Source organism: Macaca nemestrina, chromosome 16 (genome assembly GCF_043159975.1).
Source record: "Macaca nemestrina isolate mMacNem1 chromosome 16, mMacNem.hap1, whole genome shotgun sequence".
NCBI lineage: Eukaryota > Metazoa > Chordata > Mammalia > Primates > Cercopithecidae > Macaca > Macaca nemestrina.
In genome coordinates, this window is record NC_092140.1 from 67,028,390 (window position 1) to 67,042,950 (window position 14,561).

Sequence of the window (14,561 nt, forward strand, 5' to 3'; positions counted from 1 at the left end):
ATGGCCTTGTCTCTTTTGATCTTTGTTGGTTTAAAAGCTGTTTTATCAGAGTAGTCTCTGAGTGCAGGGATTGCAACCCCTGCTTTTTTCTGCTTTCCATTTGCTTGGTAGATCTTCCCTTTATTTTGAGCCTATGTGCGTCTTTGCATGTGAGATGGGTCTCCTGAATACAGCACACTGATGGATCTTGACTCTTTATCCAATTTGCCAGTCTGTGTCTTTTAACTGGGGCATTTAGTCCATTTACATTTAAGGTTAATATTATGTGTGAATTTGATCCTGTCATTATGATGTTAGCTGATAATTTTGCCTGTTAATTGATGCAGTTTCTTCATAACATCGATGGTCTTTACAGTTTGGTGTGTGTTTGCCATGAGTGGTACCGGTTGTTTCTTTCCATGTTTAGTACTTCCTTCAGGATCTCTTGTAAGGCAGGCCTGGTGGTGACAACAACTCTCAGCATTTGCTTGTCTGTAAAGGATTTTATTTCTCCTTCACTTATGAAGCTTAGTTTGGCTGGAGGTGAAATTCTGTGTTGAAAATTCTTTTCTTTAAGAATGTTGAATATTGGCCCCCACTCTCTTCTGGCTTGTAGAGTTTCTGCTGAGAGATCTACTGTTAGTCTGATGGGCTTCCCTTTGTGGGTAACTCGACTTTTCTCTTTGGCTGCCGTTAACATTTTTTCCTCCATTTCAACCTTGGTGCATCTGACCATTATGTGTCTTGGGGTTGTTCTTCTCAAGGAGTATCTTTGTGGTGTTCTCTGTAATTCCTGAATTTGAATGTTAGCCTGCCTTGCTAGGTTGGGGAAGTTCTCCTGGATAATATCCTGTAGAGTGTTTTCTAACTTGGTTCCGTTCTCCCCATCACTTTCAGGTACACCAATGAAATGTGGATTTGGTCTTTTCACATAATCCCATATTTCTTAGAGGCTTTGTTCATTTCTTTTTACTCCTTTTATCTAAACTTCTCTTCTCACTTTTTCATTAATTTGATCTTCAATCACTGATAACCTTTCTTCCACTTGATCGAATTGGCTATTTGAAGCTTGTGCATGTGTCATGAAGTTCTTGTGCCATGGTTTTCAGCTCCATCAGGTCCTTTAAGGTCTTCTCTACACTGTTTATTCTAGTTAGCCATTCATCTAATCTTTTTTCAAGGTTTTTAGCTTCCTTGCAATGGGTTTGAACATCCTTCTTTAGCTCAGAGAAGTTTGTTATTACCGGCCTTCTGAAGCCTACTTCTGTCAACTCGTCAAAGTCATTCTCTGTCCAGCTTTGTTCCATTGCTGGTGAGGAGCTATGATACTTTGGAGGAGGACAGGTGCTCTGATTTTTAGAATTTTCAGCTTTTCTGCTCTGGTTTCTCCCCATCTTTGTGATTTTATCTACTTTTGGTCTCTGATGTTGGTGACCTACAGATGGAGTTTTGGTGTAGATGACCTTTTTGTTGATGTTGATGCTATTCCTTTCTCTATTAGTTTTCCTTCTAACAGTCAGGTCCCTCAGCTCCAGGTTTGTTGGAGTTTGCTGGAGGTCCACTCCAGACTCTGTTTGCCTGGGTATCACCAGCGGTGACTGCAGAACAACAAATATTGCAGAACAGTAAATATTACTGCCTGATCCTTCCTTTGGAAGCTTTGTCCCAGAGGGGCAGCTGCCTATATGAGGTGTCTGTTGGTTCCTACTGGGAGGTGTCTCCCAGTTAGGCTACACGGGGGTCAGGGACCCACTTGAGGAGGGACCCACTCGAAATCTGTGCTGGGAGAACCATTGCTCTCTTCAGAGCTGTCAGTCAGGGATGTTTAAGTCTGTAGAAGTTGCTGCCTTTTGTTCAGGTTTGCCTTGCCCACAGAGATGGAGTCTAGAGGCAGTAGGCCTTGTTGACCTGCGATGGGCTCTGCCCAGTTTGAGCTTCCTGGCTGCTTTGTTTACCTGGTCAAGCCTCAGCAATGGTGGACGCCTCTCCCCCAGCCAGGCTGCCACCTTGCAGATCAATCTCAGACTGCTGTGCTAGCAGTGAGCAAGGCTCCACGGGTGTGGGACCCGCTGATCCAGGCACAGGAGAGAATCATGTTGTCTGCCAGTTGCTAAGACCTTGGGAAAAGCACAGTATTTGGGCAGGAGTGCCCCATTTTTCCAGGTAGTCTGTTATGGCTTCTCTTGGGTAGGAAACGGAAATCCCAACCCCTTGCACTTCCCGGTGCAGTCAATGCCCCACCCTGCTTTAGCTCACTCTCTGTGGGCTGCATCCACTGTCCAACCAGTCCCAATGAGATGAACCAGGTACCTCAGTTGGAAATGCAGAAATCACCGTCTTCTGCGTTGATCATGCTGGGAGCCGCAGACTGGGGCTGTTCCTATTGGCCATCTTGGAATGTCCCCTCTCTTTTCTTTCTTTGAGTCAGAGTCTCACTCTGTCACCCAGGCCGGAGTGCAGTGGTGCGATCTCGGCTCACTGCAACCTTGGTTTCCCAGTCTCCTGCCTCAGCCTCCTGAGTAGCTGGGATTACAGATGTGTGGCTGTAATCCCAGCAATTTGGGTGGCCAAGGCAGGTGGATCACTTGAGGTCAGGAGTTCGAGACCAGACTGGCCAATATGGTGAAACCCTGTCTCTACTTAAAAATACAGAAACCTTATGGTTTTATAAGGGGCTTTTCCCCTTTTTGTTTGGCACTTCTTCCTTGTTACCATGTGAAGAAGGATGGGTTTGTTTCCCCTTCTGCCATTACTGTAAGGTTCCTGAGGCCTCCCCAGCCATGTGGAACTGTGAGTCAATTAAACCTCTTTCCTTTGTAAATTACCCAGTCTCGGGTAGTCCTTTTGCAGTGTGTGCATATGTGGTATGTGCGTTTCATATTTTGGTGTTTGGTTTTTACATATAATTAATAAAATTTGGGTATAAACAGAATACATAACACCATTTTTTTAGTTTGACACTATAATCAAAGTTCCACAGATGAAACAAAAAAGAAAGGTATGTAAACTGCTAAATATGAATTGGTCTGGCAGATAGCATAATTTTATATTTTATTAATAAGAGGGGGACATGTTAAACTTTTCATAAGATGAAGTTTAAAATAAACACTTTAACGTATAACACACACCAAATCTGAAAAGTAATTACATAGAAGTTTATCTGTGAGTTTTATCAAATCTATCTTAAACAATTTGGAGTCCCAGAAAACATTCCACTTACATTTAAAAGATCTGCATCACTAACCCATACTGTTTTGGCTAATGGAAGGTGCTTTTCTTTGGATGATGGAAACTGCTTTTTCTCCAGCTAATAACGTGTCTTAGGAATGAGCATTAAGAATAGCTGTAAAAGAAGTGCTTACATTTAAGTATATGAAAAAGAACTATTTTTTAGTGTTCAATATTTCCCACAGATGCCCTTTTTACCTTGCTGTCAACAGATTTGTCCTTGTGAATAATGAATTCTTTGATAATAGGAGAATAGAAGAGGTAACGTCATTAAACAAAAATTGTCATCACTCCCACTTTATTTCATTTTTATTTTTATTATCCTTAACCCCACTTTATTGTACACCTGAATTTAGAACATCCAAACAGGGATCCAAATTTCTCTCTAATTTTTGTCCAAAGGGCTAATTTCTCTTTAATGCTCAGCTTCATCCTTTTCAGGAAAGTGTACATAAAAGATAAGGAATGATGGGAAGCCCTAAGACCTTACACTGTCTTGCGTAGTCATGAAAGGAAGACTCCACTTTTTCTTTTTTTTTTTTTGGCACCTGATAATTTTTCACTGAGAGTGAAGCAATGGTTCATTTTTGGTAAAGTTGGAAAAAAGGGCTATTGGTGAACACATTGTATACTCAGGTAAATCTTATTTAAGAGAAGGTGTAAATGGAATTTGGGAATCTGGAAATTGATTTTCTGACAATTATAGGAATTCTTTTACCCCTTGGGAAATCATTCTGTAATGCCAGGGCTGTGAGTACCCCAGTTTGATCATCACTGTACAGATTATTGCTCTAGCATGTGGACCCTGGGGTCCACATGCTAGAGCAATGAGAGGGAACAAAAGAACACTTAGGAGCACTGAGGTGATGTGTGCTCGGTGATAGCACTAACATGCAAGTTGTGAATTATACCAGAATACCAGCTGAGCTTGAAAACTTAGAGTTGTCGTTTTCCACATTGGTTAGAATAACCAAATATTCCCTTTCTGTGCACTCTTGTTGATTTCTGAAATTGTGACTCTCTTCATTAAAGTTACGTGGGGATAATCACCCATCAAGATAGGTTTTTACATTAGCTGTAAGGGTACACTAACCGGATTAATTAAATCAAACAATGAAGCTTTCTCAGGGTGAAAAATACTGTGCTACACTCTTTCTCATGTGACTACTTCAACTTTTGTTGATCACATTAGCATTTGTGAAGATAGGAGGCAAAACAACTTGCAGGTTGCTTCTCTAGCAGTTAAAGAAACCCTATAGGATTTTTGCAATTGAAATTAAGACCTATTTGTTAGGAATCATTAAGATTGTAAAAATCTGAGCCTGAAAGCTGATGATGCAACATCCCTGAGTAGGAAAGACTGAATTGATATTACCATTAATATACGTGTTTCTGAAAAGCCAGAGTGGAAATAATTTCATATGTCAGAAATCACAGGCATTTTATCAGCCTTCCAGACTTACAAATACCTACTTGCTATTGCCAATCAGGTCCAATGTGTTTAGTTTGCAAATTAACACTTCCCTCCTGAGCAAAGTTTTATGAGATGGTTAACAAAACGTTTGAAGGAGCTGTGAAAAGGAAGTTACATGCAGCACACACCAGGCAACCAAGAGCTTTTGGTGGTCCTCTGAAGATGGAAACTGTGATAGACAGAACTCTGCTTCCTGAAGAGAAACTACGTATTGAGTATGCATGATCTGTGTGCCCGGATGTCATCTTTACCTGCTTTGTTCTGTGTCTTGTCAAAGAGGATTGCTTTGGGGAGCAGTGTGTCTGTACACTCTGGATGAACCCCTCTGAAGCAGGAGGTAGGATGGAATACTTGTACTTTTGTTTAAAACATGCCTGGGGCCTATATTTACAATTTTGTTAGGTTCTTTATTAAAAATTTATTTGAATAAACCATAATTAATTTATGCCAGAACAAAGCAGCAGAAATTGTGCTGCTTTTCACAGGTTATGGCTGAAGGAATTGATTCTAACCAGTGAATCTGTACATTTGAGTTTTATTTCCTGGATCTTTTCTCAGTAAGTCCAATGGAGTGATGAGCTTGGGATGGAGGCTTGATAGAGATATCTTTTAATAGACTTTTGATAAAGCACTAAGAAAGTTTATAATAATTTTAATTGATAATGAGGAAGCAGAGGAGCAGAACAGAAGATAGTTTCTTAGTGTTTAGAGACCTTGAATTTGTTGTTTCCTTTGCAAAATCTATTAGTCACCCCTGACAAGAAGCCTGTAATTTCAGGTGTTTGCAGTTTCCTGACCCTTCAGAGCTACTCTCTGTGGGCTCTTTATCTGGCCTGGCTGCTGAGACTGTGGCTGTTTTATATTCATTATTTGATTAAAGACTGAACAACTTTATTAAGGAGGTATCTCTCTCGCTTTGCAGCCGGGAGGTTCAGAGAGGGCAGTGCGCTGCCCATGGGCCACAGCTGTAGTCACTGTTGAAGCTGAGATTGACCCAGATCTACCCAGCTCCGCAGGACACACCCTTTCCACTGTATTATTCTCACCCCAACCATCAAATCAAAGGGTCAGAGTGAACACGGACAGAAGGTTCTTAGGAGCTAGCTGACAGTTTGTGTCAAACAAGGTGAGAGCAGGTAAGTCTCCTCCAGGAATATCCCCTACTTTCTACTGAGCAGCAAACCCCAAAGTAGTTCCTATAGTCTTGGCTTGTAGGAAAGGGTTGAAGTCTAAATTAGGCTTCACAGTCCTAGCTCTATGCCTTCTCCTTATCCTTTAGAGCTTAGCCTAGATTTGATTCCTTCAAGAAAGCCTTCTGTGACATTCCTCTAAAATGGGTTTCCAGATCATAACACCTACCAAGTCATGTTTATCTGTGGCAAGCATTCGACTGTGAGATTTGTAAGTACTTTGCTTACTGATTTTTCATTACCTAGCAAAGATGTCTGGAGCTCAAATATTTGTTGAATAAAGGAAGAATATCGCTAGCAGCCTGAGTGACTTGGGGAAGCAAGATGCCTCTAGGTCTCACTTTCCCCTAATGAAAAATGAGTGTTTTGTAAATGACCTCTAAGATCGTTTCAGATATAGTATTTTGTGATACTGGCTGCAAGCTATGCATCCTGCTAGAAGATACTTGACATTCTTGACCTAAATTCCGGGAACATTTTTATGCTTATTGCTGAAGGGGAAGAAAGGACTCTGTCTTTTTTCCATTGTTTCTGAGCCCCCAAAATATGTGCTCCATACATAACTATCAAATGGATGGATATGTAGTTCCCAAAACCAACGTACAAATACAACAAATCTCCATCAGCATTATCATGTGGTTTTAAGGGCACAATTCTAAATCTGACTCTGAGACAAAGTCAACATTCTCCATAACTGCCTTCATTTAAAGTTATTTAGTTAGAGGGAGTGGGAAAAGGCTCAGTTCCACATTGAGACATAGAAATGTATACGTCTAGTCACTTTTAATATTCTATTGACATTGCACAGCTGAGGATATCTGAGATCCTTGGAAGTGGAATGATTTTTCCAGCATCCCACTGGCAGGGAGTGGCAGAGCTGGAACTAGGTCCCAGGTCTTCTGACCCCAAGTCTAATGCATTTTAAACCCCTCTTTGTTGCTTCCAATACGTCAATAATCTTTGCTGACCAAGACCAGCATCCTGAAAATCCATACCACTGATCACACAAGAATGATTTACTGCAAACCCGTTACTTGAGATAATGGCAGATACATACCCTGCTCCTTAACAGAACACCATTACAGTGATGATGTTGAGATGAGGGCGTGACTTACAGTCCATAGAACACCTTTGTTCAATACTATTGAAATTCCCACTGAGAATCAGGGATTTCCTGCCTGTCCTTGCCTCCTTCAAGAGGATCACTAAATGATTGTGTTGTACCAATCAGTAGATCTATGTATTTTCTCTCCAGACTGTCAGGTTCCTCAGGCCAGTGACTGTGAGTATCCTTTCTGACAATCCATACCTATCACAGTAACTATCACACTGGGAAACTCACCTATAGATGCTGAATGAATGAAAGGGCTTAGAAACTGAGGTGACCTGTCTAGATTGAGTTAGCAGTGACAGAAGTTAAATAAACATTTTGTTATTGAAACAAAATAAAACCTTAGATGACTCTGCTAGTGACAGGCCACCTAGAAATGCCAGTTTCCTTCGCTGTTAGAGGCTTCCTCCAGCCTTGCTGAATTTGACTCCCTAAGACAATAGTTTTATTGGCTGCAATTCTGAGGATCCAATCTTTCCTGCTCTGTTAATTGTCAAGCTGCTTCCCTTTTAATGCAGCATAACAAACTATTTTAATAATGCATTCGTTGTAGAATGAGGTCCTCCTAAATCTAGTTCTGATGGTCATTTGGAAGCACGATGTGCTTATAGTCTTCAAATTTTACTATTGAGAAAAAACTAAATCTGAATATTTCTCTATCATTCTGATAAATTTTCATCATGGACCCTCATGTGAATAGTACAATTTAGCCAATGGCCTCTTATAGATAATAGACCAATATATCAGAATTAAACAGCACAGAGTCCATGCATCTTTTAAAATCATCAAATACAGAGTCCTCCTGGCCACATAAATATAAATGAAAGCTTGATTGTATCACAGTCTGCAGGCGTACAGTGCTTGTGATGATAGCCAGCATAAGCTATCGATTATTAAAGACAGGCATGAATTTTTCCAGCAGTGTGTCCAGAGTTTGTACTCTTTAGTTTTCTCTTGTTGGCCACATTTTGTAAAATCCATATTCTTCCTCATCTCTCCTCTATGCAGGAGGGAGGGAATCTTTCTCCAGGGGCCAGAACAGTGTCTTGGATATCAACCCAAGGTCTAGTATGAGAAAAATGCCTTATCTTCTCACACTCGCATGTGGTGGCATTGTGTCCTCAGCAAAGCAAGACCACACCAGACCTTGGTAGGGGGTCCTAGGATGCTATAGGAGGAGCCCACATCCCTGCACTAACTCTGATACAAGCTAGACTCTAGGTGGCCTTCCTTGTTTTTTTGTCCAAGAAAGCCCCTACCTTTTTCAGAATTCCTTGTTATTTCTCACCAAAGCCAACACAAACTTTATAGGAGGGAGAATCCTCAAGTAGAATAGAAAAAATTGGGGAGTCACAGAGGTGTATAACAGGTGGCATAGGCGGAAAGAATGGCTTAGAATGTTTTTCTTCCCTATGATCTCAGAAGGGACACATTCTGTGTAACAGTGAATCCAGAATTTCTACATATTAACTTGAACCATGTGAAATTGAGGACAGTCAACTGTGCTTGACATATAAAAAGGGTTGTTCAATATGGTTCAACCTAGTAGAAGGGGCTTAGGAATAGAAGCTAGTCAGAGGTGGGGACCAGGGAGACTTGTAATTGGGTTTGCAAAAAAAAAAAAAACAAAACAAAACCACATGATTTTACTTGCATTTTTACACTGTACTTGTATATGGATTACTTCAGGGAAGCACTAACAGAAATTACTGGGGGTGGGCGGTGGAGCAAAAACGCTGTCTGTAGCCACTCCTTGACATCACCTCTTCTGGGCTTGATGAGAAAAGGCAAGTGAGGAATAACCCTGATAGAAGCATCAAAAATTAACACCAGTTTAGATTACTTTTATATACACAGTCTGTTTTCTTCCTTTTTCTTTTTGGTTCTTTATTTTATTTGCCAGTGACCTGAAGAAGATGGGAAGAGAGAATTCACCAAGAATTAGAAAATGCCCCCAAAATATATCAGCTATAAATAGTCAAAATTCAGTGAAGCTGAATCAGGCATATGAATCATAAGCTATGATTTTACTAGTGTAAGCACTTACAGGAGTACTTTTTTCAATATAAAAAGATATATTTTGAAAATCAAAGAAAATGTACTCGATGCAAGAGTATGTCTATTCCATGAAGTGCAAGAATCCCATCCAAACAGACGGTGTGTGCATGGCACAAATAGGATTCTTTGACCACTCACGAGACTTTCTCTAGCCACTTTGTTTCTGGGGCTCAATTTGTGTGTGTGTGTATGTGTGTGTGATTTAGATTATAAGAAAGTTTATTGGTATAAAAACCTCTTTGCAGTCGGGGGGGGGGTGGTGGCTCACACCTGTAATCCCAGCACTTTGGGAGGCCGAGGTGGGTGGATTACGAGGTCAGGAGATCGAGACCATCCTGGCTATAACACGGTGAAACCCCGTCTCTACTAAAAATACAAACAATTCAGATGGGCATGGTGGCGGGAGCCTGTAGTCCCAGGTACTCGGGAGGCTTAGGCAGCAGAATGGTGTGAACCCGGGAGGTGGAGTTTGCAGTGAGCTGAGATTGCACCACTGCACTCCAGCCTGAGCGACAGAGCGAGACTTCATCTCTAAAACAAAATAAAACACCACAAAAAAAAAAAAAAAAAAAAATTCCTGCCTCCAAGCTTCAGTCTTGGGTGTCAACCTGAGCTATAGCTCCTTAGTGGAAAGAAAAGATGTTTCCCCCTCACACTGCTATGTGCTGTGTCCGCAGCACCACAAAACCACCCAAGGCCCTCCTCTGTGAAATACAAATACTCCTAGCGAGGGTGATAGATTGCTGTTTTCATTTCTATTTTCTTTTTATATCCTAATGTTTTTCAAGGTTTTTTATTTTTGTTTTGTTTCTCTTTTTGCTATGTCAACCCCCACTACCTCATTTCAGTCTCTCATCACCTTTGTCTTTTACTTCTGCAACCACCTCCTGATGGTGTTTCTGCCTGTAGGAGGGCCAAGGTGATCTGCCTCTAGGAGGGCCAGGCATTTGAAGCTGACCAGTTACTGTTCAAAAACACTTTCTCCACAGTCGGGTCATCATTACGTTCATCACCCTGCCTCGCCTCCTATGGAAGGGTCCAGTCTCTTGCACTGCCCCTTCACACTTGTAATTTGCCACAGACTGCATCGCACTTCACACCTCTTCCCTCGCCTCAGGCTGTCTCTTCTGCCCAGAATGACTTTAATCAGGCCCACACAGTGTTTGATATAGTCCCACCAATGGTGAATTGGGCTTCCATGCATTCATTCATTTACTTATTCTTTCTTTCTCTGCTGTGTTGTAATGGATAGAAGGTCAAACCCCAGGGGATATTGGCCTTACTTCTACTTCAGGACAAACACTAACTTTCAACAAGTGGAATTTTGAACTGTGGGCAGAAAAGGAGTAAGAAGGCATTTTGTCTTGGATTAATTGTCTAATATTATTCCTTAGAAGATGGGTTCTTACCTTGTGGTCCATGGGCTCTGTATGTCACTATGTTTCATTTTAGGAAGAAAGTCTATAGCTTTATTTAGATTATCAAAGGAGTCCAAGACCCTAAAGATATTAAGAACCATTACCTTAGAGAAAAGTACGTGTGTGTGAAAGTATATTCAAAACATTCTTTTTTTATTAAAATTTTCTTCCATTTTTGATCATTTCTCATCACATACTGTTTGCAATAAATTGTTTCTCTTTTGTGCATTTCCATTTATGACTCAAAAAATCTTTGCTGACATTTAAAGCCATTCTTTATTTTTTCAACAAAACCATGTTATTAGTAAAAACAGATCTTTGACAGTCCATAGAAAACATTTAAGCCTCTGCTTCAAAGTTTTTGAAACATGTCAGATTATAGAAATGATTACTTTTATCACAAATCTATTACTAAAGCTTAATGTCATAAAATATGAGTTGTCAACAGAAGTTAAATAAGGGTAAAACAAGAATAATAATCACAATAGATATAAGAAAATATACAAAGGGGTTAAAATGTACACTTAAATCTGTTCTTGAAAATAAATAGTTTAACAAAATAAAGTAAATAAAGAGTTATGCAGACAGACAAAAAGCCTATCAAATGCTTGGTTAAAATACAACTACCTAATAAGGCTATGGCTCTGAAAGAAGATTTTTATTTTGAAAGATAAATGATCTTAGATAGAGGCTGAAACTGAGAAAGTTTATAAAGATTGTACGGGGGAATTTGCAAATACTTCCCCTGATACTTCATATATCTTTGCAGTGAAAGATCAAAGCTTGAACTCTTAAAGACAAATGACAAAGATTGATTTTTTTATGCTAGAAAGAATAACTTAATGTAATATTCTCAAGGTTATTTTTCTTCTTGCGTGTGCCATGTTTTCTATGACATAGTAGGCCTGAAAGTTAATCAGGAAAAAGGTTGCTTTGGGAAACTTAAGTAGGGATTGGGCTTCATTCCATTTGGAGAAGGTAATAGAGGTTAGAACTACAAAAATGAAGAGTGCAAGATGAAGAAGGAGAAGAAAGAATTAGAAGAAAAAGAAGAAAAAAAGAATAAAAAAGAACATGAGAAGAAAAGGGCTAAAAGGAGAGAGAATGAATGAATGAATGAATTAGAGACTGCTATATAACTTTGGTCTCTCAGAACCAAAGTTGGTGGGATGCAATGTCTTGCTTGTGATTGTTATGTGATCCTGAAGAAGCTTAAGAATTATGTCCTTTGGGCCGGGTGCGGTGGCTCACGCCTGTAGTCCCAGCACTTTGGGAGGCTGAGAGGGGCAGATCACGAGGTCAGGAGATCAAGACCATCCTGGCTAACACAGTGAAACCCCGTCTCTACTAAAAATACAAAAAAATTAGCTGGGCATAGTGGGGAGTGCCTGTAGTCCCAGCTACTCGGGAGGCTGAGGCAGGAGAATGGCATGAACCTGGAAGGCAGAGCTTGCAGTGAGCTGAGATTGCACCACTGCACTCCAGCCTGGGTGACAGAGCGAGACTCCATCTCCAAAATAAATAAATATAAATTAATTAATTGAAAAAAAAATCGTGTCCTTTGACCCCAACATGTCTGGAAAAGGGTAAAGAAGGACTGTATGGAGGCAATATCCCAGGGGATACTACTCAGTTGGAAAATGAAGGATAATTGCCTTTTATAAGGTCTGAGCTGGAGCCAGAGTTTATGGAGCGAAGGATTTATTTCAAAGCAAAATACGTGAGCCAATGTGCTCATGCCATGGGATTCACTGGTCTTACTGTGTACCCCACCGTCTAGAAGCAGCTGGACTAATAGCACAGTGGAATGGTCCATTTAAGACTCAGTTACACCTCTGGCTGGGAGACAGCTCCTTGTGCAGCCCATGTACTGTTTAAGATGTAGGTTTGATGTGAACCAGTGACCGATACCTGGTGCTATTTCCTTCATAGCCACGACACAGGGTTTAATGAAACTAAGATGCGGAAGTGAGAGTGGTGCATCTCACTGTCATAAGTCTTGGCTCCAGCAGCTAGAACAAAATATTAGAAACTGGGTGGCTTATCAAGAACGGAAATTTGTTTCTCACAGTTCTGGGGGCTGGAAGTTTGAGATCATGGTGCCATCATGGTCCAGTTCTGGTGAGGGCCCACTTCCGGGTTGTAAACAGTTGACTTAAAATAAATCTTCTTATGGAGGTAGAAGCTCAAGCTAGCTCTATAACCAAATTACTCCAACAGCCTTTGTTTTCTCTATGTCTTTGGAATCTCCTTGTTTAAGTGTGTTAGTAACCAAGAGAAAAATGTTTCTGTCAATAAACGCAACAATGATGGAAGTTGAGATTGAGAACACCATCTGGCATTCCTCTTGCTTCTGGAAAACAGGTAAAGTTTAGAATTCCATGTTAACTGAGGTGATGGATCCTTGTTATCAATGAAAAACTGATAATACTTTTATACATGGAGACAGACAGGAAGAATTCTTCATGTAACCCAGGGAATCTCAGTGATGTCTCCTAGTTTTTCCTTATTCAGCGATGAAGATAAAACTACAGTAACCATCTACAGGCAAGATTACCAAGGACTTGTATATTCTATGGGTAAGATTTTGAGAATCCCACCATGTAAAGAACCTTGACCAGCTGAGGTACTGGCTGCTTAGATTGGGAACATGGAATGGATAGAAGAGAAAGAAAATTTAAAATACTGTAACTTTGTCACTAATTCAGAGACAAGTACTATTGTTCTTACTCATATTTTCTTCCTTACTGTTTCATGTATAAATTTACGTATACTAACTTTCCCTGCTTTCCTGTTGCCTTTCATATTTTATTTACAGTGAGTAAAGTTTACAAAATAGTGCATAACTGAAAGACTGTCCAGATGGAATTGTGAAAGATGTAGAGGAGGAATAGACCTTTCAGAGCTCTTGGATTTGGGCCTGGAGGCAGTGGCAGTTAACGATTTATCTCCCTTTTACAGATGTCTTCTATAAGGGGTATATTTGATGGCAGTATTTTGCATTGCATAGTTGCTAAATCAGTTGCTGCTTAATTATAAGCATGGAAGAAGTATGTGTATGTGAGTGGCAGCCAAGTCCTCGAGTGGACATTTGTTATGTTATTCATAATAAGCCCCTCTCACCCATACCTGAGTTTACGTGAATCAAGTGGCTCTGGATGGGCCCCTAGATAGCTTCAGGATGGGGGCTGGTTGCCAGAGGTACCAACCATGTAATAGAGGGCTGGAACTTTTAGCCCCATCCTGCAACCTCCTGGGAGATTGAGTTAATCACCAAAGGACAATAATTTAATTAATCATGCCTAAGTAATAACTCCTCCATAAAAGCCCTAAATGACAAGGTTAAGAGAGCCTCTGGGTTGGTGGACACATAGATGTTGGAGTACTCACCCTGCATTCCAAGGGGATAGAAGCTCATGCACTCAGGATCCCTCTGGACCTTGCCTGATGGACCTCTTCATCTGGCCGCTCATTTGTATGCTTTATAATATCCTTTATAAAGGATACAAATATAATGCTTGGTAAATGTAATCAAAGTGTTTCTGTGAGTTCTGTGAACCATTATAGCAAATTATTGAACCTCACAATGGGATGTGGGAACCCCAGATTTGTAACCAAGTCATGCAGAAGCGTGAGTAAGCTGTGGATCAACTATTTGTGACTGACATCTTAAGGTGGGGAGCAATCTTAAGGGACTGAGCTCTTGATGTATGGGGTTTGTGCTAAGTTGGTTTTATTTATTTATTTATTTTATTTATTTTTTTTGAGACGGAGTCTCACGCTATTGCCCAGGCTGGAGTGCAGTGGCGCGATCTCGGCTCACTGCAAGCTCCGCCTCCCGGGTTCCCGCCATTCTCCTGCCTCAGCCTCCTGAGTAGCTGGGACTACAGGCGCCCGCCACCGCGCCCGGCTAATTTTTTGTATTTTTAGTAGAGACGGGGTTTCACTGTGGTCTCGATCTCCTGACCTTGTGATCCGCCCGCCTCGGCCTCCCAAAGTGCTGGGATTACAGGCTTGAGCCACCGCGCCCGGCGCTAAGTTGGTTTTAATGTCAGAATCGAATTACATTGTAGGACACCATTTTGTGTCCACAGACAACCGGA

General features: G+C 40.8%; 1 long non-coding RNA gene across 2 annotated transcripts in view; it reads left to right on the forward strand.

The window, feature by feature from the left end:
- Positions 1-4,941: 4,941 nt before the first annotated feature.
- The window catches only part of LOC105485580 (uncharacterized), a 242,176-nt gene continuing 232,556 nt past the window's right edge, over positions 4,942-14,561 (forward strand). For both annotated transcript variants that reach the window (XR_989682.2, XR_011614756.1), the window contains exons 1-2: positions 4,942-5,018; positions 5,604-5,817. This is a non-coding gene — a long non-coding RNA (uncharacterized lncRNA). The remainder of the gene's footprint in view (positions 5,019-5,603; positions 5,818-14,561) is intronic.